Source organism: Suricata suricatta, chromosome 10, assembly GCF_006229205.1.
Source record: "Suricata suricatta isolate VVHF042 chromosome 10, meerkat_22Aug2017_6uvM2_HiC, whole genome shotgun sequence".
Taxonomy (NCBI): Eukaryota; Metazoa; Chordata; class Mammalia; order Carnivora; family Herpestidae; genus Suricata; species Suricata suricatta.
Window position 1 is genome coordinate 13,450,595 of NC_043709.1, and position 24,841 is coordinate 13,475,435.

The 24,841-nt window shown below is 41.2% G+C and overlaps 1 long non-coding RNA gene across 2 annotated transcripts in view; it reads right to left on the reverse strand.

Annotated features, from left to right (window-relative positions):
- LOC115304510 overlaps positions 1–24,841 on the reverse strand; it is a 111,299-nt gene that overhangs the window by 84,417 nt on the left and 2,041 nt on the right. Inside the window, exons 2-3 of one of the 2 annotated variants that reach the window (XR_003914467.1) lie at positions 22,578–22,697; positions 14,931–15,071 (exon numbers count right to left, since the gene is read on the reverse strand). This is a non-coding gene — a long non-coding RNA (uncharacterized LOC115304510). The remainder of the gene's footprint in view (positions 1–14,930; positions 15,072–22,577; positions 22,698–24,841) is intronic. The other variant, XR_003914466.1, reaches the window with a different exon arrangement.

A 24,841-nucleotide genomic window follows, 5' to 3' on the forward strand; every position in this document is an offset into this window, starting at 1 on the left:
AAAAAAAAAAAAAAAGACAGGCTATATTTGAAGTTTCATGGAAAGGAAAACTTATTTCTGACCCAGGAAGACTAGTATGAGAATTTGCTGGAATTAAAAATTCCAGTACACAGATCAATAATAATAATTTTATGCATTTTTCTAATGGGAGTCAATAGGCAGAAGATTGACATTGCAATCAACAAAATTATGTATGTTGGCTATAAAAATGCCAAGAAAAATTTGAAGAATTTTTCTGTAACTAGGTAAATTTAGAACTGCTTTTCAATTTATGCAATTTTGAACCCAGTGCTAACACTGAATTGACAGAAGAGTTAGTGAATCTATTGTGGTCATAGTTTTGAAATGGAGATGCTTTAGCTTGAAAGTCTAATTGTTCTAAAAATGATGAGCCAGTTTTGTAAATGTGGATTTGAATATTAAAGGAAAATGATACTTTTGTATTTATTTCAGTTTCTAGAAAACTTTTAAGTATGTTTGGAACAGTTTGAGCATGTGGTTATACTTTTTTGAGAATAAATTTTGTAAAATCTAAACATAGATCAAGTATTTCTGATGAAAATTTAGTTTCTGCTTTGACATGGCTGTAAGCACAAAATACTCGCCAGATTTTGAAGACTTAATGTGATAAAAAGATTCTGAAACATCTCGTTGATTATTTTCTACATCAATTATGTTTTGAAATGGTAATGTTTTGAATATATTGGGTAAAGTAAAACACATTATGAAAATGAATCTCATCTGTTTCTTTTTTACTTTTTAATGTGGCTACTAGTAAATTTTAAATTACATATATGGCTTGCATTATATTTCTATTGGACAGTGATGAGTTAGGCAAAGAGCACACAGAGGTGAATATGACTTATTTCCTTCCCTCAAAAAGGAAATGAAGCATAGAGATATCTCATGGTAAAACAGTGTGGAAGTCAAGTGACAGGATCCAAAAGATGTGGAAGAAGTAACAGGGAGAGCACCTAACTTAGGTTGAGGAAAACAAAGAAGACTTCTTAGAGGTGGTGATAGCTGGGTATGATCTTAAAAGAGGACTAGGGGTTATATAATTGAGAAAAAAACTGAAATGGTTTCCCAATAGAGTAGTTATCATTAACCAAAGCCTGAAGGGGTAAAATAGTATACTCCTATGGGGAACGAAAAGGAATATGGCTTATAAGGGTGTGAAGTATGAGAAGGGTGTGGCCAGAGATCAGGCTAGAGAGGTCAGTTGGATCATATAATAGGCCTCACAGAGCATGTTTGGACTGGGACTTATTTTGTAGGTGACAGTAAACTCTGTAGACTCTAGTCCCAGGGAGGATTTTCTTTCCTAATCTGTCTCACTGGGGGTATGGGAGCCCTGACCATTTTCACTGTTGACTGAACAGAGTCAGTTGCAGGGACATTTCCTGAGAGATGAACTCTTATAGGCCAGCTGGTTTCATGTCACTAGAATATCACATATTTCAAACTCATATAGCTGATGTATTTCAGAGCCTGAATCCTTAAATTTCAGCATTTACTTATTCTGCTGATCACTGTCTGATATAGTAGTATATATTTGTTTGTGGCTCATATTCCCCCAATGGAATGGAACTGTCATGAAGCAGAGACTCTGTCTTGTTCATGACTATATCCCCAGCACCTATAACAGCCTTTCATATACGAGGTATTCAGTAAATAGTTTTGAATATATAGCGCATTCGATCAGATGGTAGCACCTACTGGCAAAACATAGTATTGCAACCTAGCTCTATTACCATCTGTAGATACTTGTATAAGAGACTAAAGAAGCCAAACTCCATCATCACAGGGTGTCATTATTTCTGAATGATGCTGACTTTACTGGCTCAAAAAATTAATTTACGCAAGTAGAAAGTCAAAAAAGGAAAATGCATATCTAGAAAAAATGAGGCAGCCTCGTATTGTGGAAGAAAAAAAAAACCTTTAGACTCAGACTGACATAGGTTTCAACTCACAGCTCAGGCTTTTCCTTGCTGTGTGACTCTGTGAAAAGAAATTCGCTTCTCTGTGCTCAGTTTCTTCATCCTGAAAACTGGGCGATAAAACCAACAGTGTTTTGACACTGCAAATAACATATTTAGAGTGTATTCTTTAATGGATAGCTACTATTAGCTTCAATAGAAGGCTGTAAGAGGTAAGAAAATGGAATGAACAGTTTGCTTATCTTCCTTCACTTTGATCTAGGAGGATCCTTCCACTCATCCTAGTGCCTTTGGTTTTTCAGAGAAGGTGGTTTCTTTGTTCATCATATTATAGGTCATTTCCTGGCCTCGTATGGTGAGTGAATAAGGAGACATACAGATTGATCAGGCTGCTGAGACCAGAAACCTCTCTCAGGAGGTTTTTTGGGCACTAGAAATCAATATCTATTGTCAAGCAGCTTCAAAGCTGATTATCCTGAAATGAATGGTCATGCCTCCTTTCCAGGTCACCATCCTCCTCTTGTTTAAAGGATTGGCTGCAATACATTAGGTCCCTAATTAAGAAAGATGATGTTCAGCAAATGAGATTTTTGAGCAGAATACTAAACCACTGGAAAACTCCTAGAGCAGGTCTTCTGGCATCCACACAGAGAGAACATATGTGGATAGAGTTGGTACTGCCTTAATTGGTGGTGGGGTAGGGATTATATTTCACTGCTCTGCTGGGAGTAATAAAGACTGACGTTATCATCAGTGTGGCTGTAAAGAAACAGAAACGGAATCTGAGCTGCTCTGCTATTCCACTAGAGCCAGTTAAAAAGGAAATGGATACTGCCTCAGCTAGTTGAAAATATAGACCCTTTACCTAATAAATACCCTTGGCAGAAGGAAACTGGACCCTACATCTTAACAATAACAGTATCTCTTTCATGAAGCCAACCTCAGTTCAAATTCTTTGTCTATCCTTTACTACCTGGCTAGCCTAAAGCATGTTGCTTAGCCTCCCTGATACCCGGCTTCATCATTTATCAAATAAGATTTTGAAGAATATGATAAATAAATAATTTACCACAACAAGCAACGTTTCTGGCACAGAGAAAGCTTGCAAACAATGTCAGTTTCTTTCTCCCTTCTCTTTCCCGATGGACTATTCAAAATGTCTTGACATCTTCCACAAGTTCCCAACCTGTGGACTAGATGGACATGAGAGTTGAGAACTGTGAAACTCCTGATATTATATATAAAACGCCCCATGAGTGTTGTCTTTTTCAGTGAGCATGTCTGTGGTTTTCAGCAGATTGCCAAGGGGGTTTTTAACCCAAAAATAAGGTTTAAATTCACTGGTCTGTATCTTTTGTTATGGCCTCATTCCTGCCTCCCTCTGCACCTTCACTACCTGCCATTTTCCTCCTCATTCATTGTACTCAAACTACTCTAACCCTCTCTCTGTTCTTCAGACATGCCATGCTCATTCCTGCCTCAGAGCCCTTTGCTTTTAATTCTCTCTGCTCCCTAGATATGGACATGATAAAAGCTCTAATATTACTTCTTGTGATGGTCCTTCCCTGATCTCCCACTTTAATTTTTTTAATGTTTTTTATTTATTTTTGAGAGACAGAGAGAGACAGCACGAGCAGGGGAGGGTCAGAGAGAGAGGGAGACACAGAATCTAAAGCAGGCTCCAGGCTCTGAGCTGTCAGCACAGAGCCCGATGCGGGGCTTGAACCCATGAACCGTGAGATCATGACCTGAGCCAAAGCCAGATGCTAGATCAACTGAACCACCCAGGCACCCCCCCTCCATCTGCCATCCAAGAGCACCTCCCCCAACCCCATCCCTTTCTATCATATGTATAATTAGCCTATGTAGGATACAGACTGCTGTATAGATGGGTGGCTTAAACAAAAACCAATTATTTCTCACAGTTCTGGAGCTGGGGAAGTCCAAGATCAAGGTGTGGCTGATTCAGTTTCTGGGGATAACCCATGGTTTGCTGATGGCTACCTTCTCACTGTGTCCTCACATGATGGAGAAAGAGCGATCTCTCTTTTTCTCTTCTTATAAAGTTACTAATTCCATCATGAAGGCCTCATTCTCATGACCTCATCAAAACCTAATTACTTCCCAAAGGCCTCATCTCCAAATACTATCACATTGTGGGTTAAGGCTTCAATATATGAGTTTTAGGGGGACAAAATCCAGACCATAGCAATATCATTACATTTTATTTACCTCAGAGCATTTATGTTTGCCTTGTTCATTGGTCCACTCCCTTATTTATTTTATCTCTACCCAATGCTTCACAAGGTTATAGAGGAATGAGTGCTCCACAAGCATAGGAACTTAGTCTTATTCACTATTGATTCTCATCAATTAGAGCAATAATTGGCATATAGTAGGCATGTCAATTACTGCAAGAATGGATGGATGGATGCTTGGATAGAAGCCTGGACAGATGGGTGGATAGATGGATGGATGGATGATTTCTGAGTGTATCCTTGTGAGATATGGAAGAAAGGGGTTTTCTCCACATTTTTGCAGATGAAGAATCAAATTTAGACAGATTCAGTGCCTTGGAAAAGGTCTAAGAGAAGTCTCTAGAGCTGACCACTTGAGTTGAAATTCCAGTGTTACCACTTAATTACTAGGTAATTTGGGGCAACTTACTTAACCTCTCTGTTTTTCAGTTTTCTCATCTATAAAATGCTGGTAAAAATACTATATTATGGTAGCCTTAGAACTGTTCATTAACATTCTGGTTCTCCTCTTTCAGGCACATGGTAAGATATCTCTTCCATGCCCACTTGGAGTTAGGTATGGCCATGGGTTGTAAATTGAGTAACTGTGTCATTTCCACCTGAGAGATTTTAAGAGCTAATATGTGATCTATCCTTTTCTATTCCCTGACATTAAATGTGAAACATTCCAGATGGAGATTTCTCTATTAGCCTGGATCCTGGGGTAAACATAGTGTGGAACAGAATACCCATGGACCTACAACAGACAAATATGAGTTAGAAATAAACCACTGAGATTTATTTGTTATCACAGCAAAATCTAGCTTAGCCTGACCAATATACATACCAAATCACTAAGCTCTTGTGAGGATTAAATGAGTTGATGGTGGGCACCTGGGTGACTCAGTCTGTTGCACATCCGACTTTGGTTCAGGTCATGATCTCACAGTTCCTCAGTTCACATTGGGCTCTATGCTGACAGGTTGTAACCTGGAACCTGCATTAGATTGTGTCCCCCCACTCTCTCTGCTCCTCCCAGCTCATTCTCTCTCTCTCTCTTTCTCTCTCTCTCTCTCAAACATAAATAAACTTTAAAAAAAGTATCTTCAAAAAATGAGTTGATGAAAGTATTATATGTAGAATATGTCTGGCACATGGCAAGCACGACATAAGTGCTTATAATTATTATTACTCAGTTAAGATTAAAACTAGGACTGGAACTCAGGTTTTCTGAGAAGGATTATGAAGGGATTTTCACTATATCTTGTTACTCTACAATCTACAAAAGAACATTTAAGAAGAGAGATGATAAGCAGAAGTCTTTATTTTTTTGCATTTATTTATTTTTGAGAGACAGAGCATGAACAGGGGAGGGGCAGAGAGAGAGAGAGAGAGACAGAATCTGAAGCAGGCTCCAGGCTCTGAGCTAGCAGTCAGCACAGAATCTGATGCAGGGTTCAAACCCATGAACCGTGAGATCATGCATGACCTAACCCAAAGTCGGACGCTCAACCGACTGAGCCACCCAGGTGCTCTGAGATAAGCAGAAGTCTTTCCCCTAGCTGCCAGTTGCCTCTGGCTCTCAAAAACCTAACCCTAGGTAGATGAGTGCTCCTGAAGACAAGTTCCTGAGCACTGGCCAGAGCAGGGTCACTCAGGCCAATGATGTCAGTTTGGACAGGAGGGTAGTGACTCGTTTCCATAGGTTTCTCCCCCAGGAGAGCATTCATCTTTTCCTTCCTTCTTTCCTTGTGGCCCAGAGTGAAACTGTGCCTTGAGGGGAAATTTCCAAGCAGCACTAACTGCCCAGAATATCCTCAGCAGAACAGACAGTTCAAGGTTTGAAAGGAGAGTAAGGCCACTTCTTGCCAATCTGTTTTGTGAGAAAACTAGGGTTGGTAACTGTGTAGATGCCTCTGGAAAGCTGAAACAGGCTTGAGAGAAGATGATAGTGTGTGGTCCTGTCTAGTTGGTATGATCTTGCACATAACAAGGAGGAACAGGCATCAAAAATAATAAAGGTTGTAGGTAATAAGAGTGATAACTAGCTCCTGTGGTGTGCTTTTTAAATAAACATCCCAGGCCCTTCTCTTAGTGACTTGTGGACCTCAACCCTTTTAATCTTCACTGCACTATCAAGGAGTTGTTAGTTTGACCACCCTTCTTGTAGAGATGAGAAACTGAGGCACAGAGACGCTAAGGAGCTTGCCGCCAGTCACGAGGCAGAGCCAGGGCTCAAATCCAAGCACTTGGTCTCCAGGGTCTGTGCTTCCAATCACCATGACTTACTCTCACCTGTGTCATACTTCCATGCCTCTGTATGTGCTGTTTCCTCTGAATTTGTAGAACTTACATCCAGGACCATCTCACTCTGGAGCTGGCCCTGAGTTCTCCTCCCAACCTCCCCTTTGAGGGAGGTGTTTTCCTTCACTTTCTCTTCTGTGACCCTCTCTGCCTTGATTACAATAAATTTCACACTAAGCCATGAGTGCCTTAGAGACTATATCTTAATAGTCTTAGCATCCTTGGTATCTGGCACAGTCCCTGGCACAAAATAAAAGCTAATTTATTGTTAATGAGTTGATGTGCAAGGATTTGAAAACCATGGGTGCACAGAAGACGGAGAGTATAGACTGGAGTCAGACCGCTTAGCCTCAAATACCAGCCATCAATTATCATAACTCACGGGTATGACCATGGGAATGTTGATTTGGTTTTTTTTGTGCCTCAGTCTCTGCATCTATGCAATGGGAACAATAACAGTATAAACCTCAATGGGTCACTGCATGGATTAAATGAAATGATATGGCAAGGACTTAACCTGGGTCCTGGAACATAATAAGTTAATGAGTGTATGCTTAATAAATGTTATCTCCTTCTGCCTGGGCATCGTGGTACATGTCACAGTGAAGGTGCATTACAGCTATGCCTATCACTGACTAATGAGAAAATAGCTCAGACGAACAAGGGTAAATGATGCCAGCTTGGCTGATGGGGGGGTATAAACCAATCTATCTGTAAAGCTGCTGTACTCCAGTAATTTAGTGCATGCCCAACAGCAATCAGCACATGCTTAATATTTTCCATTCAGATGGATGGAAGTTGAGCAGTTGAAAATAGGGAAAAAGGAAATAACCCTGAGAAAATTGATTACACCATTGCCAGTTATCTTCTGGGACCATAATAATGTAGCTTTCATTATTTCTTTTGTATGCCAGTCTCCTACTGCAAATTGAAAATAGTACATGCAATTCAGATATCTCTGAAAAGGAGCCTCGTTTTGAAAAGAAACGAAAACAAAACAATGATATAAAAGCATAACCATCCCCATCGGATGTGAACTACAATTTGTTACACTCAGCGTGCAAGCAGAATTTCAGGTGAAGAACGTTCAGTATTCAGGTTTAGATTATTGACCCAATAAACTCAAAATGGGTCATCAAAATTATCTGAATAACTGGACTAGAGGTGAAGACAGTCAGCCAAAAAGTGTAACATGTTCTAATCTCTGTGTCAAGATTAGCAGATAAAATATACAAAGCATATGTTTAGGATCTACATGCTAATTGTGTTCACTGGGAAAGGAATGGAAAAAAATACCCCTTCCTTTCCTGTCCCTCCAGGAAAAAAGACAGATATGTTGGAAACTCATCATGTTTTCTGTGAGGCTAGTATGGCTCAATATTGATGGAAGATTTTTAACTTAAAAAAATCTTGGATGGGGAACCTGGGTGGCTCAGTTGGTTAAGCGCCCGACTTCGGGCTAAGGTCATGATCTCACGGTTCCTGGGTTGCGGCCCCACATCAGGCTCTGTGCTGACAGCTAGCTCAGAGCCTGGAGCCTGTCTTCATATTCTGTGTCTCCCTCTCTCTCTGACCCTCCCCTGCTCATGTGCTTGCGCTCTCTCACTCACTCTCTCTCTCTCTCTCTCTCAAAAATAAATAAAAACATTGTAAAAAATCTTGGAGGCTGCAAACTCTCTTTGAGCCATCACCTTCTCATCTACAGAAAATACTGCTTCTAGACACAGACTGTGCTCCATATCACCAACTTGGGAGATCAAAACTATCAAGAAGCAGTAAAGTGTTGTATTTAAGGGTTCAGAGTTTGAGTCTAGATAGCCTAGGTTTAAATCTTAGTTTTAAAATTGCCATGTGGCCATGGGAAAGTACTTAGGTTCCTCACTTTATAATGGAGATAATAACAGCACTAAGATCATGGTGCTGTTGTAAGGAATTAGTCAATTAAAATGTTTCTTGCATAATAATCTCACAATAAACTTTAATCATTATTATGTATCTGAAATATATTATTCATAAATATCTTTGACAAAAGGAGTGACAAGAAGTATAATAATAATAATGCATAGCACTTTAAAATAAATAAACATTAAAAAAAACAAAGATGAGCCTGGGGGGTGTGGTCAGTTACGCATCAAACTTTGGCTCAGTTCATGATCTCACAGTGCGTGAGTTCAAGCCCCACGATGGGCTCTGTGCTGATAGCTCATAGCCTAGAGCCTGTTTCAGATTCTGTATCTCCCTCTCTCTGTCCCTCCCCCACTTGCATGCACACACACACACTCTCTCTCAAAAATAAACATTAAAAAATAAAAAAATTAATAGTGGATAGCACTTTCAATGTTGCAGGTTCAGTCTTGAATAGTTATTGTATATTAACTCTATTTTTTTTATTTTAGAGAAACAGAGAAAGCATGCAAGTGGAGAAGAGGGGCAGAGGGAGAGAGAGAAAATCAAGCAGGCTCAATGCTCAGTGCAGAGCCTGATACAGGGCTTGATCCCACTACCCTGGGATCATGACCTTAGCCAAAATCAAGAGCTGGATGCTCAACCAACTGAGCCACCCAGGCACATCTGTTTATTAATTATTTTGGTCCTTATAATAGCCTCTGGGGTAGTATTATCAGATAGAGGGAACGTGACTTGTCCAGGTTCACACAGCCAGTGAGCAGCACACCAGGATGTGACCTCTGACAGTCTGATTTTAGAGCTCCCATTCTTAAGCATGAACTCTGTCTTCATTTCTTTTGAGCACCATATCTGAATGTATCCACTATTCACTCAAAAAATATTCACTGAGAATCTACTTTGGACTAAGTACCACCCACTTTGACACACATCACTAAAAAAATAGAGACACAGGGTCTTTACCTCACAACTATTTAATATACTTAATACATACTTGTTTCTTTAAGCTTGGCCATGTTCATTTTGTTCATATGAATAATACTATTTTCCAGGTCTCTAAGTCTTTATGAAGTGTAAACATTTCGTTTTATTTCTTTTACCTTTCCCCTACCAGCTGAAAATATCCACATTTGGAATCCTAATATCTTGTACAATTCAGCACCAGGGACAGCAGACAAAACCTGTTAGAGCCTTAGGAAGATATTTCCTCTCATAATTCATGAAGATTTGATATTTCAGAACACACACACACACACACACACACACACACACACATTAAATATCCATAAAGATCTTAGGAAGAATCCTAGAAATTACCAAACATAAGTCCCTGAAATAGGGAAATTTGCATTCACAAGGCCACTCATCTGAAGCCAAGAACTAAGTTCCTAGAACTAGTCTAGTTATAATTCATCTCAAGTGTATTGGTATCACCAAGCAGAAAAATTGTGTATATATCCAGTGACATGCATGTGGCATGCAGTGACAATTCCTTACATAGGAATCAAGGAAGAAGTCAGGTACTCTGGTTTAAGCTCCAGAAGGATTCTTATTTAGCCAGTTAGGAAGATTCATTTCCTAATATTGTTATCTATTATTTCCTGTTCCCTATATACTTCCTAGTATATTTGAAGGCATGGGTGGAAACAAGTTTCAAGGTTCATTAGAGGAGAAACAGATCCACATTACTACTGACCCTGCCTCAGACACTACATTTCTTTGACATCATTGAGTACATTAGAATTCTTTCCGGCCTATCAATGTTTATTAGATTTGATACTGCCTAATTCTGACGTCCCAGAGGAAGGTGACTCACTCCCAGTAAGTGTGTTATCAGTCTCTAAGGACATGTCTAGTCTGGATGACATCATCTTGTCTGGAAGATACATTTTAGGTAGATAGTTCTCAGAGCTCATGAAAGAAAAACTTTCCATTTGCTGTGCTTCACTAATCGCATTCCATTAAAGCAGCTATGAGAGGCTGAAAGGGAAAAGAATGTGATTCTGTGAAGGAATATAGTATTATAGATTTAATCACTCAAGACTACATTTATTATAATCATCAGTGCAAAGCTCTTCAAGAAGTTTCTATTGATAAGGATAGAGGATAAATAAGGATTGCCCTAAATCTTTCTTCTCTAAGATGCTTTCAACAATTATTCAAGGACTAGCTATGTGATCATGGAAAGTTACTGAAGTCCTCTGAGTCTTGAGTCTCGGTCACCTCTTCTGTATAATGAGGACTGTTTGACTTGTGATTCCTCACTGGGGCACCGTGAGGAATAATGAGATAATTTGCCACCACATGGTATAAAACCGTGGTAAGCAGAAGCAGAGGAAATGGGGCACAGGTGACTGACTCCCCTAAGGGGGCTGAAATACAGTCGTTGTTGTTGTTGTTGTTTTGAGAAAAAGAATGAAGGAAATCTCTGCAAAGACGGGCATAAGGATTTTCATTGCCACTACCAATGAATTTCTTCAACCACCCGAATGTTAAAAAGCCATGAGATCTGAAGTGAGAATTGGCCTCAAACCTCATATCTAACACAGATTAGCTACTATACCCCCCTTCTTTCCCAACTTTTACTTCCTCAGGCTAAAAAAGCCACAATTATTGTGCTGAAATACAGCTAGCTGAGCCAAGTAGGCTGGCAGAGCATACAATTTTTGATCTTGGGGTTGTGAGTTCAAGACTCATGCTAGATGTAGAGATTACTTAAAAATAAAGTCTTCTTTAAAAAAAATTAAGGAAAAAAGAATCAAGCTAGTTACTTAAATTAAAATATGGATAATAATGCAGTGTCTATCTGTGGTTTGGCTTAAATTCTGATTCTACCAGTCATAAACTGAGTGACTTTGGGCAAGTGTCTTAATCTCTCTGAGCCTGGATTTACACATTAGTAAAATGTGAATAATATCAACAACCATCTCATGAGGATGTTATCAGATTGAAAATGTTAATAGGTATAATGTACTTAAAACAGTATCTGACACATAATGAGGACTCAATAAATGTTACAAGATAGAGAACATGCCAACCAGACATAAAGTAGCCAGGACCTTCAAGCAGGTACCCCCTTTACTAACCTCTCAGACAGAAGAATAAAGACAGAGGATTTTCTTCTCCCTGTAGATCTGTTTTATACGAAACCATATCTTATTTTTCATTTACTTATTTTTCTTAAGGCCATCCTTTGTTCAGCTGATGATAACTACGGTCATGAGTCTGGGGGGAGATCTCATCAGAGATGTTTTATTCTATATCACAAGGATGTTTAAAGGAGTGAATTCTATGGAAGAAAAGGAGAAGTGGGAGAGGGTCTGAATGAAGGAGCAAGAGACCCAGGCTTTAAAGAAAAAGTGAGGAAGAAGGTTTGAAAGGAGCTTTGTCCTCTCCTCCTAACATTCACAAATGCTAACTTCGACCTTCATTGATTTGGCCAGCTCACCATGACTTCCTGTTGACATGCATCCACAGTATAGAATATGACGAGAAGGAGAGAGAGACACACAGGCAGGAAGCCTCTAGCTGGGATGGACAGGAGGTCCAAACATCCTCAAGCTCCGTGGGACAATTACAGGAATACCATAGGAATGCTACTTTAGTGGCTGTCAATGGAACAATGATATGTGTAGTACAGATGACACCCACAAACACACACGTGAAAGACACAAGACTTATCAGCATTGTCTAGGTTGCCAGCCTCCATATGCTCTACATCGCTCCCATTCAAACATTTTTTTTTTTTACTTTTTCAGCCATTAGTAGAGTTTTGGCCTGCGATTCCAGTTATTAGGGCTTTATGACACAAGTTCAGAAGAATAAGAAGAATGTGTATGAAGAGACCGGTCTAGGGGCGCCTGGGTGGCTCAGTCAGTTAAGCCTCCGACTTCAGCTCAGGTCATGATCTCATGTTCGTGGGTTTGAGCCCTGCGTCGGGCTCTGTGCTGACAGCTCAGAGCCTGGAGCCTGCTTCCAATTCTGTGTCTCCCTCTCTCTGCCCCTCCCCACTCATGCTCTGTCTATCTCTGTCTCAAAAATAAATAAAACATTAAAAATTTTTTTTCAAAAGAGACAGGTCTAGAGATCCAAAGTAAGGAAATGAGGAAATAAAGCTATTAAAGCTGCAGGGGCTGGATGTTAGAGTCTGAGGCATTTCATGAGGATGGATTCTGGGGCATCTATGCGGGTGAGAGAGAATGGAGAGGAAGATTGAAAGGGTCTTAGAGACTTGTTCTAGGTTGTAAAATGGACTCTTTTTATTGGTCCTCAAGAGGGCCAAGTATTTAAAATTCCTTCTGATTGCTAGATTGGACTTTCAAAAATATGACTTTATTTAGAGATTAACCCACGGTCCAGTAATCAGGATTATGTACGTGCACACTGAAGTCTAGAACTTCACTCCCAGTCACTAAAGACGTGGCATTGGGACACACAGCCCCTTTTTTCTATTAAAGGCAAACCACTTTGGTTTAGAAGAAATTAATTCTTCTAAAGAATTGTTGGTGAAGGCAAATGAGAAAATATCAGCAAGCTTTATTTAAACTTTGGGAATAAATTTTACGGGGAATAAAACAAAATCCTCAGTCTTTCCTTGAGCAGAAGGAAGAGGCATTTCACTACCACCTTTAACCCCGAAGGGGAAGAAAAACCAGTCAACAGATGACCTGTTTAAATTGGATCGGAGTTGACATGATGCTCACATCATCAGGGAAATTAACAAGTCAAAGAATAGGAAATGTCTAACTCTTGAGACAGCTGCAAGAAAAATAGCTCAGAAATGTCTGTGCTAGAGACTCACGGGGAGTGCAGCTGGAATGGGAGCCAACCCTGGGGTTTCCTAGACCAGTGTTAGAGAGCCAGGACAGTGAACAGCCTTTAACTGGCATAAGCAGGGCCTTAGCATTGATAAAAAAGGATCTGGGGCTATGAACTATGGTCTGGGATGGTGGACTTAGAGCTGGGCAGAGACAATCAGAACTGGCTTCCTGAGAGGAGGAGGTTGTGGCTGGCTGGGAAGTAGTCCATCACCCACCAACCTTAACCCAGCACCTGCCAGTCATACTGCATACATATCAGAATCTCCAGGGACTATCTTTAGAAATACACATTTCTTGGGGCACTTGGGTGGCCCAGTTGTTTAAGCATCTGACTTCGGCTCAGGTCATGATCTCACGATTCATGGGTTTGAGCCCCACATTGGGCTCTGTGCTGAGAGCTCAGAGTCTGGAGCCTGTCTTCGGATTCTGTGTCTCCCTCCCTCTCTGACCTTTCCCTGCTCATGCAGTCTCTCTCTCTCTCAAAAATAAATAAAAACATTAAAAAATTTTTTTGAAATGAGAAATATACATTTCTTGCACCTTACCTGTGGATACCCTGATTAGGAAGATCTCAGATGAAGCCTGGGCAGACTTTTTCATAAGCTTCTCATATAATTGTGGTGAATTTTATTCACATGCCTAAAGTTCAGAACTGTCAGTTAAGGCAATCATAACTATTCCCTTTCTAATAAGACCATTAAAGCAATGATTCCACTGTCACAAACTAGTCACTTAGGGACTTTTGTTTTTTTCCATTTCCATAGTAAACTCTTTTTAGGACAAAATGAAGAAAAGTCTCACAATCTCTCTTAAAAGACCATGCAATCTTCTCCTCCTCCTCCTCCTTCTTCTCCTACCTCCCATCCTCCTCCTCCTGCTTTTTAATTTCACACCAAAAGCAAAATAGAGCTGTAATGTGTACACACCTACTCGAAACATAAATAAGCTTTGCCACATAGCTGCCTTCAAGTAGCTCTTGAGCGACAATCATGTAGTGTCAGGAATGCATCAGGGAGGCAGGAGTGTTTCAGGAAGAGTGCTGAGAGGTGGGAACAAGAAGCAAACATCTCACTCAGTGTCAAACAGACATGGTTCCCATTAGGATGTGTGCACTCCAAGCTCAATTCAGGGGATTCCAGCAGGATCAGGAAAGGCGGAGTGGTGGCTCAGAGGCAATGAGACCTGGGGCTCCAAGGACCCAAGTGGCAAGAGTCAGGAACAGCCAGTGTCCAAAGGGGCCTTGATGTCAGTTGGCTGATTGAAGACACATCATCTGTGATTGACAGCATCATGCTTCCCAAATACCAGCCCCTGGACATCAGAAGTAGCCAAGGAACTAGCTTAAAATACAGATTCCCAGGCCCTACCCCACTGTGATCCTCACCGCTTTCTGTCTTATTTGTGGTCATCATCTACTCAGTCCATAAACATGCATAAAGTGCCTACTACATGCTCACTAGCCTGCTAAGTGCGTGAGAACAGGAAATGCATCTGACTTGCTCAGCCTCCATGTCTAGTACAGTGCCTAACTAAAAACAATATCCATACATACCAAGAAAAAATACATGGAAGTGCTTACTATCTGCCAAGCTGAGCTAGGCACTGGGCCACAGTAATTAATCAGTTTGCTCACTATAACATGTCTAGCAGGGGAGACAGCCCAGGAGTCAATAAGCCACATCAACTTGACAAGTGCTTGAACAATACATATAGACATTTCCTACCTTCTGAATCCACCCCACACAGGAGCCAGGGAGATTATCCTAAAACACAAATCCAGCCACGATACTGCTTGGAGACAGTCAATAGTTCTCCAACGATGCCTCTTCCCAAAGCAGGTCTATAGACTCCATGTAGACAGATATCTAGAAAGGAAGTTTTCATGGTCAAATAACTGTGGAAGACTCTGGGATAAATTAAATAAAATAAATCAAGTTTCTTCTTTTTAAAGTTTATTTATTTTGAGAGAGAGAGAGCGAGAGAGAGTAAGCAAGAGAGAGAGAGCATAAGTGGGGAGGGGCAGAGAGAGAGGGAAAGAGAGAATTCCAAGCAGGCACCAAACTGGCAGCATGGAGCCCAATGCAGGACTGAAACCCATGAACCATGAGATCATGACCTAAGCCAAAACCAAGAGTTGGATGCTCAACTGACTAAACCACACTGGTGCCCCTGAATCAAGTTTCGTTAATGCAGGATTATGATACCAAGGAGTCTTGTCAATCTCTAAAAGAGAGGGTAAGTAAAAAAAAGGCGGGGGGAGTAGTATTCAGCACATTCTCATTCTTAGTTGACTGTGGCCCTTTTTGGGCACATCTTCAATAATTAGTGCTTAGAGAACAGACTTTGGGAAATCTGGCTGGCCACATCATGCCCAACATTCATGTTATGTGTCAAAGGGTCCCCCATGATCTCCAGCACAAGCCTCGACTTCCCACTCTGGTTCTTGCACTTTACTAAAACCAAACCCCTTCTTACTTCCAAGACTTTCCTTGTGTTGCCTGTCCCCCAACACACACACAAACACACACACACACACACACACACACACACACACGGGCACATTCTTCAAGCCTAAAACATCTTCCAGATCACAAGAGTTTGTCTGAAGATAATACATGTCCTTGAAGAGTCAGCTCAGACATCATCTCCACCAGAAGCTTCTGCTGTCCAGCTTCTTCTTCTGTGTGTCATCAGCATCCTCTCACAAGTCCCATACAGCACGCTGTGTGCCATGTCACCATGGTCCTGCTACACCATGAGTTTCTGGAGGGGAGTCTTCATAAGGCCTTACTTCTCTCCTATACCAGAGTTTCTCAACCTTGGCACACTTGACCTTGGAGCTGGATAATTCTGTTGTGAGAGGCTGTCCTGTACACCGTAGCATGTTTAGCAGTATCCTTGGCCTCTACCCACTAGATGCCAGCAGCATCCCCACCACCTTACCTTCCTCCCCTAAATCGCAAGAACCAAAGATGTCAACGAACATTGTCCAATATTTCCAGGAGAACAAAACCATCCCCAGCTGAGAACCACTGTCCTGTATCTAGTACAGTACCCGGAACTCATTAAACAAATGTTTACTGAACATGTACCCCTTGTCAGGCCTTTTCCAGACGCGGGTAGTAATACAACTGTGAACAAAACACTTGCCCCTCCTTTAAGCTGCAGGAGTCAAGAAGTAACAGACATGCTTATGATTGTAATAATAAACATAGTTCTATGGTGGCTGAGAAAAACTTGTCTATTTTGTTCATTTTTATACCTTCCAGCTCCTAGGACAGTACCTGGTACATCCTAAGAGCCCAAATAAATATTTGTTGACAAATTATATTAGCTAAATTTTACAGAGCACTTATTATATGCCAGAAACTGTTATAAATACCTTATGTGTATTAAATTATTTTAGGTCTAGGGGCACCTGGGTAGCTCAGTTGGTTAGGCATCCGACTTCAACTCAAGTCATTATCTCACAGTCTGTGGGTTTGAGCCCCGCATCAGGTTCTGTGCTGACAAGCTCAGAGCCTGGAGCCTGCTTCAGATTCTCCCTCTCTCTCTCACCCTCTCCAGCTTGCTCTCTGTCTCTGTCTCTCAAAATAAAGACATAAAAAAAATTTTTTTTTACATTATTTTAGCTCCATAATGAACCAATGAGGCTTTATTATTATTCTCATTTATAGATAAGCAAACTAAGGCACAAATGTTTTAAGTAACTTGGTAATGATCAGGTAATGAGTGCAAGGCAGTGTCAAGAGTTGAACACAGGCAAGACACCTGGTCCCAGAGTCCAAGCTCAAGTGCCCCACATGATTTTACCAAGGATGACCAACACTGGTGGAAACTTCCTTTGGACTGGCATAACAACAACACAATTAAATTATTTCTTTTATCTCATCCTTAGCACCATTTTATTTAAGAAAACTTGAAGCACAGCAAGGTTAAGTAACCTGAATTCTCTCACAAATGGTAAGTGCTTGAGCTGACTGTTGTGCTCTGATGGTGGGGACCTGTGCCCTTAACCACTAGGGTATACTGCCCCAAATATGGAAGCATAATACATAACCGTTAGATGACTGAATGAGGAATGGTCTACATGCTTTCTGCATCCCCCACACCACCACGCAGAGAGCCTAACATAGATGGTGTCCCACACATGGTTTTTAAAATGATGACAGTGAAGTATAAGGGATGGGACACTCGGTTAAGGATCAGATCTAACTTGTCCTGATTCTGCCTTGGAATTGCTGTGCGACCTTGAACATGACTCCCATACAACCAGGCTCCCATCTAAAATGGGAGGTTTCGGATTTCCGAAGTTCCTTCAGCTCTGCTGCTGATTCCAGCAGCCATAGTCCTGGGTAAACCCAGAGAGCCCTCTTTCCATCACAACCAGGTAAAGCCCCTCCCCTGACTGTCCTGATTGGTTTGTTCACCTCCTGATGCAGGTGCCCTTTTGGTTGCCTGGTAACACAGTGATGGAGTCTGCCAGTTCCCAGAGGAGAAATGAATGAATGAGCAGAGATATTCGCACTGGGAACAGTGGCCACAGCCAGAGCAGCACTTTGCAGATTTCATAACTCCACCTGTGTGGAATGTGCTTTTCATATAATGCTGATACAACAGCCTCATGGGGAATGTGGAGGTGGAAAAACTCCTTATGCACAGTCCTGTCTGCCCATTAGGACGCGACCCTATCACAAAAATCACAAGCACAGAAGTGTGTTTTAGTATCACTAATAAAAGATCTCCTTCTGCTCTCTTCCTTGTAAAAACTACTGTTTCCTGTGCTCTCCTTGCCTTCAAATGTACATCCAGGTTCGGGATTACTGGACGGATTGTATACAGTGGCATTGATCCCCATGGCCACTCTGAAAAACAGGCAGAACTGAAGTTCAGTAGACAGGGAAACCTTCAAAAATCTTAAGAGCAATGCTTCTGAAATAATGTAGATCTGGGTTTAATTCCTGGCTTTGCCACTTATAAACTGTGCAACTTTTCCAGTTAGTTTCTTAGCTTCTCTGAGCCTTAGTTTCTCCATCTGTAAATTGGGGATATTAATGCCTATTTCAAAGTGTCATTGAAATAACTAAGATAGTAGAGGTTGAAGCACCAGACCACATGCTGCTACATGGGTACATAATTCTTGCCATTATTATTGTTACTGTTTAGGGTCACACTACTTAAATGACAAAGCTGGGATCTGAATACAGGTCTCTAGTAATGCCGAGGCCAACTTTTGTTATTATTAGTCATTCTTGCTTTGAAGAAAAAAGCCATAAGTGTGCATTCTTTCAGCAAATACTTATGAGCCACTATGTGATGGTGCTGAAAATGACACCTAACTCTTATACAGCAGATTTTAGATCAAGCAGTGCTTTTGCATGCACCCTGTCACCTAATATGATGGTCATTTCTCTGATGTCTGGATGGAGATCATTTTGGAGAAAGCAACAGTCTGCCTCTGGAAGTTAAATTCTAACTTTTCAGGAGCTTGAAAGCCAAGAGAGGGAGCCCCATCCCCCAGCACAGTGGAGCCAGCCCAAGGGCCTGCTGAATTACCAGTGTAGGTCCCTGATCCTGTACCTATGAGATTCGTGATTTTAGCAAGTTCACTTACCACTGTAGGCCTCATTTTTCATAATCTGTAAAATGGGAATGTGTTTATGTTTACTTCTCAGAGTTGTTGGGATAATTCAGTCAGCAGATGACTGCAGAATGCTCAGCCTAGGGCTCCCCATGGCAGCTACTATAATGATGATGACAATCACTATGATCCTTACTATGGTTCCAGAGGCCTGCCCGTACTATGGGTACCTGCCAGGGAAGTTGGGCCAAGATGGAATGCTACCGTCAGCCCATTATCTCTAGGGTCAGAGGAAAGAGAAGAAAGTGAAAGAGGGAGGAAAAAAAGGATCACATTTTGCTGTCTTTATAGCTGACTCTGAGAAGGTAGGGACACAGGTGGATGCCACACGTGGCGGATGCTGTTGTAAAACCCATGGTCCAAGGGTGCCTAGGTGACTCAGTTGGTTAAGCGTCCAATTTCGTCTCAGGTCATGATCTCATGGTTTGTGGGTTCAAGCCCCACATCTGGCTCTGTGCTGACAGTTCAGAGCCTGGAGCCTGCTTCAGATTGTCTCCCTCTCTGTCTCTGCCTATCCCCCACTCATGCTCTGTTTCTCTTTGTCTCAATAATAAATAAACATAATTTAAAAAAAAAAATCCATGTTCCAATAAAGCAGTTATAGTCTGAGACAAATACCATAGAGACCAGTGGTGCTTAAGGCTGGGCTCCACACCTGTGGGGCACACTCCCTCATAACCTGGGGACCAAGGGGTCTGCTCATTGTCTGAGCTCTAAATGATAAGATTTATATGTTTCTTTTTTGGGAAATCCAGGAGTTGATCATTTCAATGCAAATAAAATGGGGAACACTTGGATAACACTTATTATATACCAGGCACTGCCCTAATTTGTATGTTTTAATAGATTTCACCCTCATATAACTCCCAAAGGTAATTATTATTATTGCCCTCTTTGTATAGATGGCAATACAGGCAAATAGTTTGTATAGGCAAATAGTTTGCCCAAAGTCAAAAACCAAGAAGTAGCAGAACAAGGATTCAAACACGGTACAGTTACAGCTTTCATGTTCTCAACAGCCATAGTTATTGCCTGTCCATGTGGTTAAAGGGGAAAAAATCCATTCTTGGTGTGGCTTGGCTATTCTGGTGACTGAGCTTGGCTAAAATGACTGGGGGTCTGTATAGAGCCCAACCAATGCAGCGCCATCGGGACTTAGGATGGAAGGAAGATGGCATGGAAGGGGTAGCTTCTTTGTTGTGTTCCTGTGCGGACAGACTCCAGACCCTCAGAGTGGTAGAAATGGACAGCAAGGGTGATTTTAATCTAAAAAAAAAAATTGGTTTTCCAATCCTATGCTGGTTCTACATCAAATGCAACGAATATTGAAGTTATGGTGATGGTCAGGCACTTTGATGTTTAAACTTCACAACTGTCCTGCACAGCTAGTTCATTACCTTATTTTATAGTGGAAGCACCCAAAGCTTGAAGGGAAGAGGCCAGTCCAAGACCTCACAGCCAGACAGAAAGCTGTGGATGTAGGACTCAAAATCAGCTCAGCAGTGCTCAACCTTGACTATATAATGATGTGACCTTGGATGCTGACAAAATATATACCTACTGGTGAGAATATATGCCAAAATATATACCAGCAGTGAGAACTGATGCCTGGGTGTTTTCACTGCCCATCCCCAGGGAGCTGGTACTCTTTCTGCCCCACTATAGCAGCTTCCTGGTGAGTTGTGGGGAAGGCAGATGGATCAGAACATGACCTTGAAAGCGACTTGATCAACTAAAACCTTCAAGCACCCTTAATTGCAAAGGAACACCCAGTAACATCTGCCTCTCCTTAAGGGGGACTCCAAGGATTTGGAAACTTATTTTTCTGGTTGCCATGACAATTTTTTGCAACATCAGCAAAAATGCTCTGTGCTACAACCAACCAACCATAAAATCACTCAAAATCTTTAGCTCAGAATCCACCTCAGCTCCAGCCCCTGCCATGCCCCTTCTGAGTATTTGCCTAGAATACTCTAGTATTTTCTAGAATACTCTAGTATTCTAGAAAAGAACTCTAGATGTTAGGACATTCTAAACACTCCCCCTCATTTTACTAGTAGGGCTCAGAGATGAACCAAATTGTCTCATGTCAGGGAGTAAATTAATATTTTCAGTTTTTCTTTTATTCTATACCTCACCTCCCCATCTTCCTAAGACGTTTTTTAATCCAAGGATGAAATTGATGAAAGTTCTCTGACTTTTACCTTTTTTAAATTTCTTACAAGTCAAATTTATTTTTAATGCTTTTTAATTAATTTATTTAAAAATAAAAATTGTATCTATTTAAGGCACACAACATGGTTATTTACATATACATAGTGAAATGATTACTACATTAACCCTCTTTGGATAGACTCCAGGGTCCTTTTACTCTTGCATGGGTAAGACTTTGTGTTTTAACCCTCATTAAACACCCTTGCATTTGTACCCCCTAATCAATCTTTAATTATAGCAATGCATATTTGATTGTGCAAATTTTATGCTCCATGATAGGTAGAGAGGAGGAAATACTGCATGATCTTTCTTGTGAGCTTAAAAAATCTTCCATCGATGGATAACAAAATTAACTTTGCCCTTGTTGGCAAGTGTGAAACATTCCTGACTAGGACCTATGTTTCAGCGGCATCTCTGTCATTCACTAGCTGTTATTGATATGAAGCTGTTGGCTTTTGTTGTCAGACAAAATTTTGAGTTCTCACCTCAGCTATGTATTACCTAAGTGACTTTGTGCAAGTCTCTTTCTTTTCCTATGAATTGGGAATAATATCTCCTTAATGGTGTAAGTCGGTGGATATGAAAAGCATTTATCACAGTGCCTGGTACACAAAAAGTGTTCAGTAAATGATAGCTACTATTACTCTAGTCCATGAATACTACCTAATCTGTCTACCTCAGAGGAGGGCACAAGAAATGAGGGACTTTGCAAACTACAGAATTTACATATAAGAGGGCTTATTGCTACAGTTATTTTGTCATTATAAGGACTTGCTCATCTTTTTTTTTTTTTTAGATCAGATAAGAATACCAGATCTGAGTTCTTCTTATCAAAAATATATATCTGTTTTAAACACCACCACCACCACCACCACCACCCCCCTACCCTGTGGGGTTGGATTTCTTACTGAGTGGTGAGACAATGTGTAAACCTGTCACTGTGGGTACGTCCATACGTATGCAAATTCCTGAGCTGGATTGTTCCCTGGGGAAAGGATCCTATGATGCAATTTGTTTCTTTCCTTCCTGGACCCATTGGGAGGATTCTTGGTTAAAAGCAAGAGAAATAGCGTAGGCTGTTTAACACAAGAAGGGAATTTAGCAGAGATGGACAATTTATAAAATAAATTGGATGGGGGACAGGGATGGTGTGAAGGATCAAGCTTGCAAAATCAAAGGAATCTGGAGGTGGGCCAACAAGATTTAGGACCAAGCAGCAACCATTGGTCCAGCCTCCTTGGGATGCTGCTGCTGCTGCTGCTGCTGCAGCTGCTGCTGCTTTCATCATTAGTCTGATAAATCTCATGGCCAATCTCTCTCTCCCCAACCTTGTCACTTTCTGGAGAGACAAAGTCCCAGAAGTGAGCATCTAACTGGCCCAACTCAGGTGACATCCCTCCCTGAGGTATTTTTGGAGATTGGGAGTTAGCAAGTTGTTGAAGGATCTGGCCCTGGGAATTGCCAGGTCCCCACACCATGAAAAACTCCTCCCAAAGAAATGTGGAGGCATAAATACAAGTATCTTCCAGGAAGCCGTCTTTGGTCCAGTTCTCATTTCACTGATGAAGAAGGTTCACAGAGGTTTATCCCAGGACTATGTGTCAAGTCTTCTGGCTTCCAACCGTACAGTTCCTGTCTTACATAAAAGTTAGAAATTTATAAAGTTGTAAGCTGTTTCTCCAGCTTTAAACACTATCTCAGGGCAGGGACAAAAGGGACTGACTATGGAGAGTCATTCTCTGTTTTCAGGCTCTTTTCACTGCATAAGCTCAACACATAAGAATAAATAATGCTGGAATGCAGCTGACCTCCAATACATGATGGGAGAATCTCATTACTGCTAAACCCTTGGTGATTATAAATATAGAGAACTGGCTATGATACATTGAATTTTCAATAGAAACCACTAAGCACTTCTGCATCTAACTGCCTTTCCCCCCCTTACTCACAGTGCAATAATAAATAATTCTCCATGACATAATTTTCCTGGTTTCTCATCTACACGTCTATCCCACTAACCATTTCCTCTTTTATTTCTTTGTTTAAAACTGATACTAGTGAAGCTTTTTGAATTTATAGGCCTAGACATGAACACCCTTTCTGTTTTCCTCCAAGCGACTTTCCTGTGCATATTTGAACGCCAATATTCTTTAAAAAATAAATAAATAAATAAATAAAAATTAAAAAAAAAACTATATGTAAGTCCAAATCCTAGAGCTGGGAGAAGTCAGAGCTGTTCTCTGACCTCATTTTACAGGGAGGGGAAACTGAAGCTTAGGAAGGATATGCTAGGTGGGTAGAGGCAGAAATGGGCCAAAAATCCATCAAAGACTATGCAGGGTTTATGAGCTGAGATTTCCTCCATCTTCTTGATCTTCTTATGTCCATTACTATCATAATCTGTGTCTGAAATAGAAACTCGGGAAGAACCTGAGGTATTGCCTAATCCAGAGGTGGAAAGTTGTAGCCAAAAGGGGCAAATCCTGCCTGTATATGGGTTTGGTTTTGCTCAACAATCTTGGCTCACACAGTCTTTTAAAAAAAATTTTTAGGGGCGCATGGGTGGCTTAGTCGGTAGGGTATCCGACTTTGGCTCAGGACATGATCTCACAGTTTGTGGGGTTTGAGCCCCACGCCGGGCTCTGTGCTGACAACTAGCTCAGAGCCTGGAGCCTGCTTCTGATTCTGTCTCCCTCTCTCTCTCTGACCGCCCCCCCCCCACCGTTCATGCTGTGTCTCTATCTCCCTCTCAAAAATAAATAAAACATCAAAAAAATTTTTTTGAATTAATCATCAACATTTAAAAACTTGGGAGATTTAACATAATATGGAATTTTCTTACCCTTTAACGAAAATCAGATCTGGCAACTGAGGGTCCTTACTGCTATACAGTAAACATAAGCTGTTGAGACACAGCTTGCCCCCCTTAGGCAGGAGTACACACCTGAGTGGGACACAGTCTCCACCCGCCCTGTTCTATCACACCCTGCTGACTTCACTTGGAGCAATACCCCAACGGTATTAAGGTTTCTGAGCCAGTTTTCCTCCCTTGCTTACTGAAGTCAGGCTGCCCCCTCTTATTGACTGAGGTCACTTACTAAGGGCCACGCAGTAAGTGGAGATGTTGGAAGACAACCTTCCAAGGGCTCTCAGTCCTTGGTTCCACTTTTCTCTCACACTAGGTGGTCTCATCTGATCCCAGGCCAGAATACTCCCCAGTGCACATCTCCAGCCCCAGGCTCACATCTGTGTTCTCCACTTGGGTAGCCAGCCCTCACTTTGGGCAAGTAGCTTAATCTTTTACTGCCTTCATTTCCTCATATGTGATATGGGGACAATGAAGAGTCCTTTTCCACCACACAATTATTATAAGAATTATATATATAACTGGTTAATATACGTAAAACAATTTGAAGGGAACCTGGCACAGATGTTGTTGCAGGCTGCCTAATGGGTTTCTCAAATGTCCACGATGGAGCCTTTAATTCCATTCCACTTCCAACCTGTCCCTTCCTAGTCTTTCCCCATGTTGGTAAAAGCACTACTATCCCAAGGATGGCTTGAGCTGAACACCTGGGAGTCAGTCATTCATTCATCTGTCTCCTTAAATCCAATTGGTCATCAAGCCTTTCCATGATATTGTTAAAAATATATTTCAGGGGCACACAGGGTGGCTCAGTCGGTTAAGCATTTGACTTCAGCTCAAGTCATGATCTCACGGTTAGTGGGTTTGAGCTCCGTGAGAGGCTCTGTGCTCATGGCTAGCTCAGAGCCTAGAGC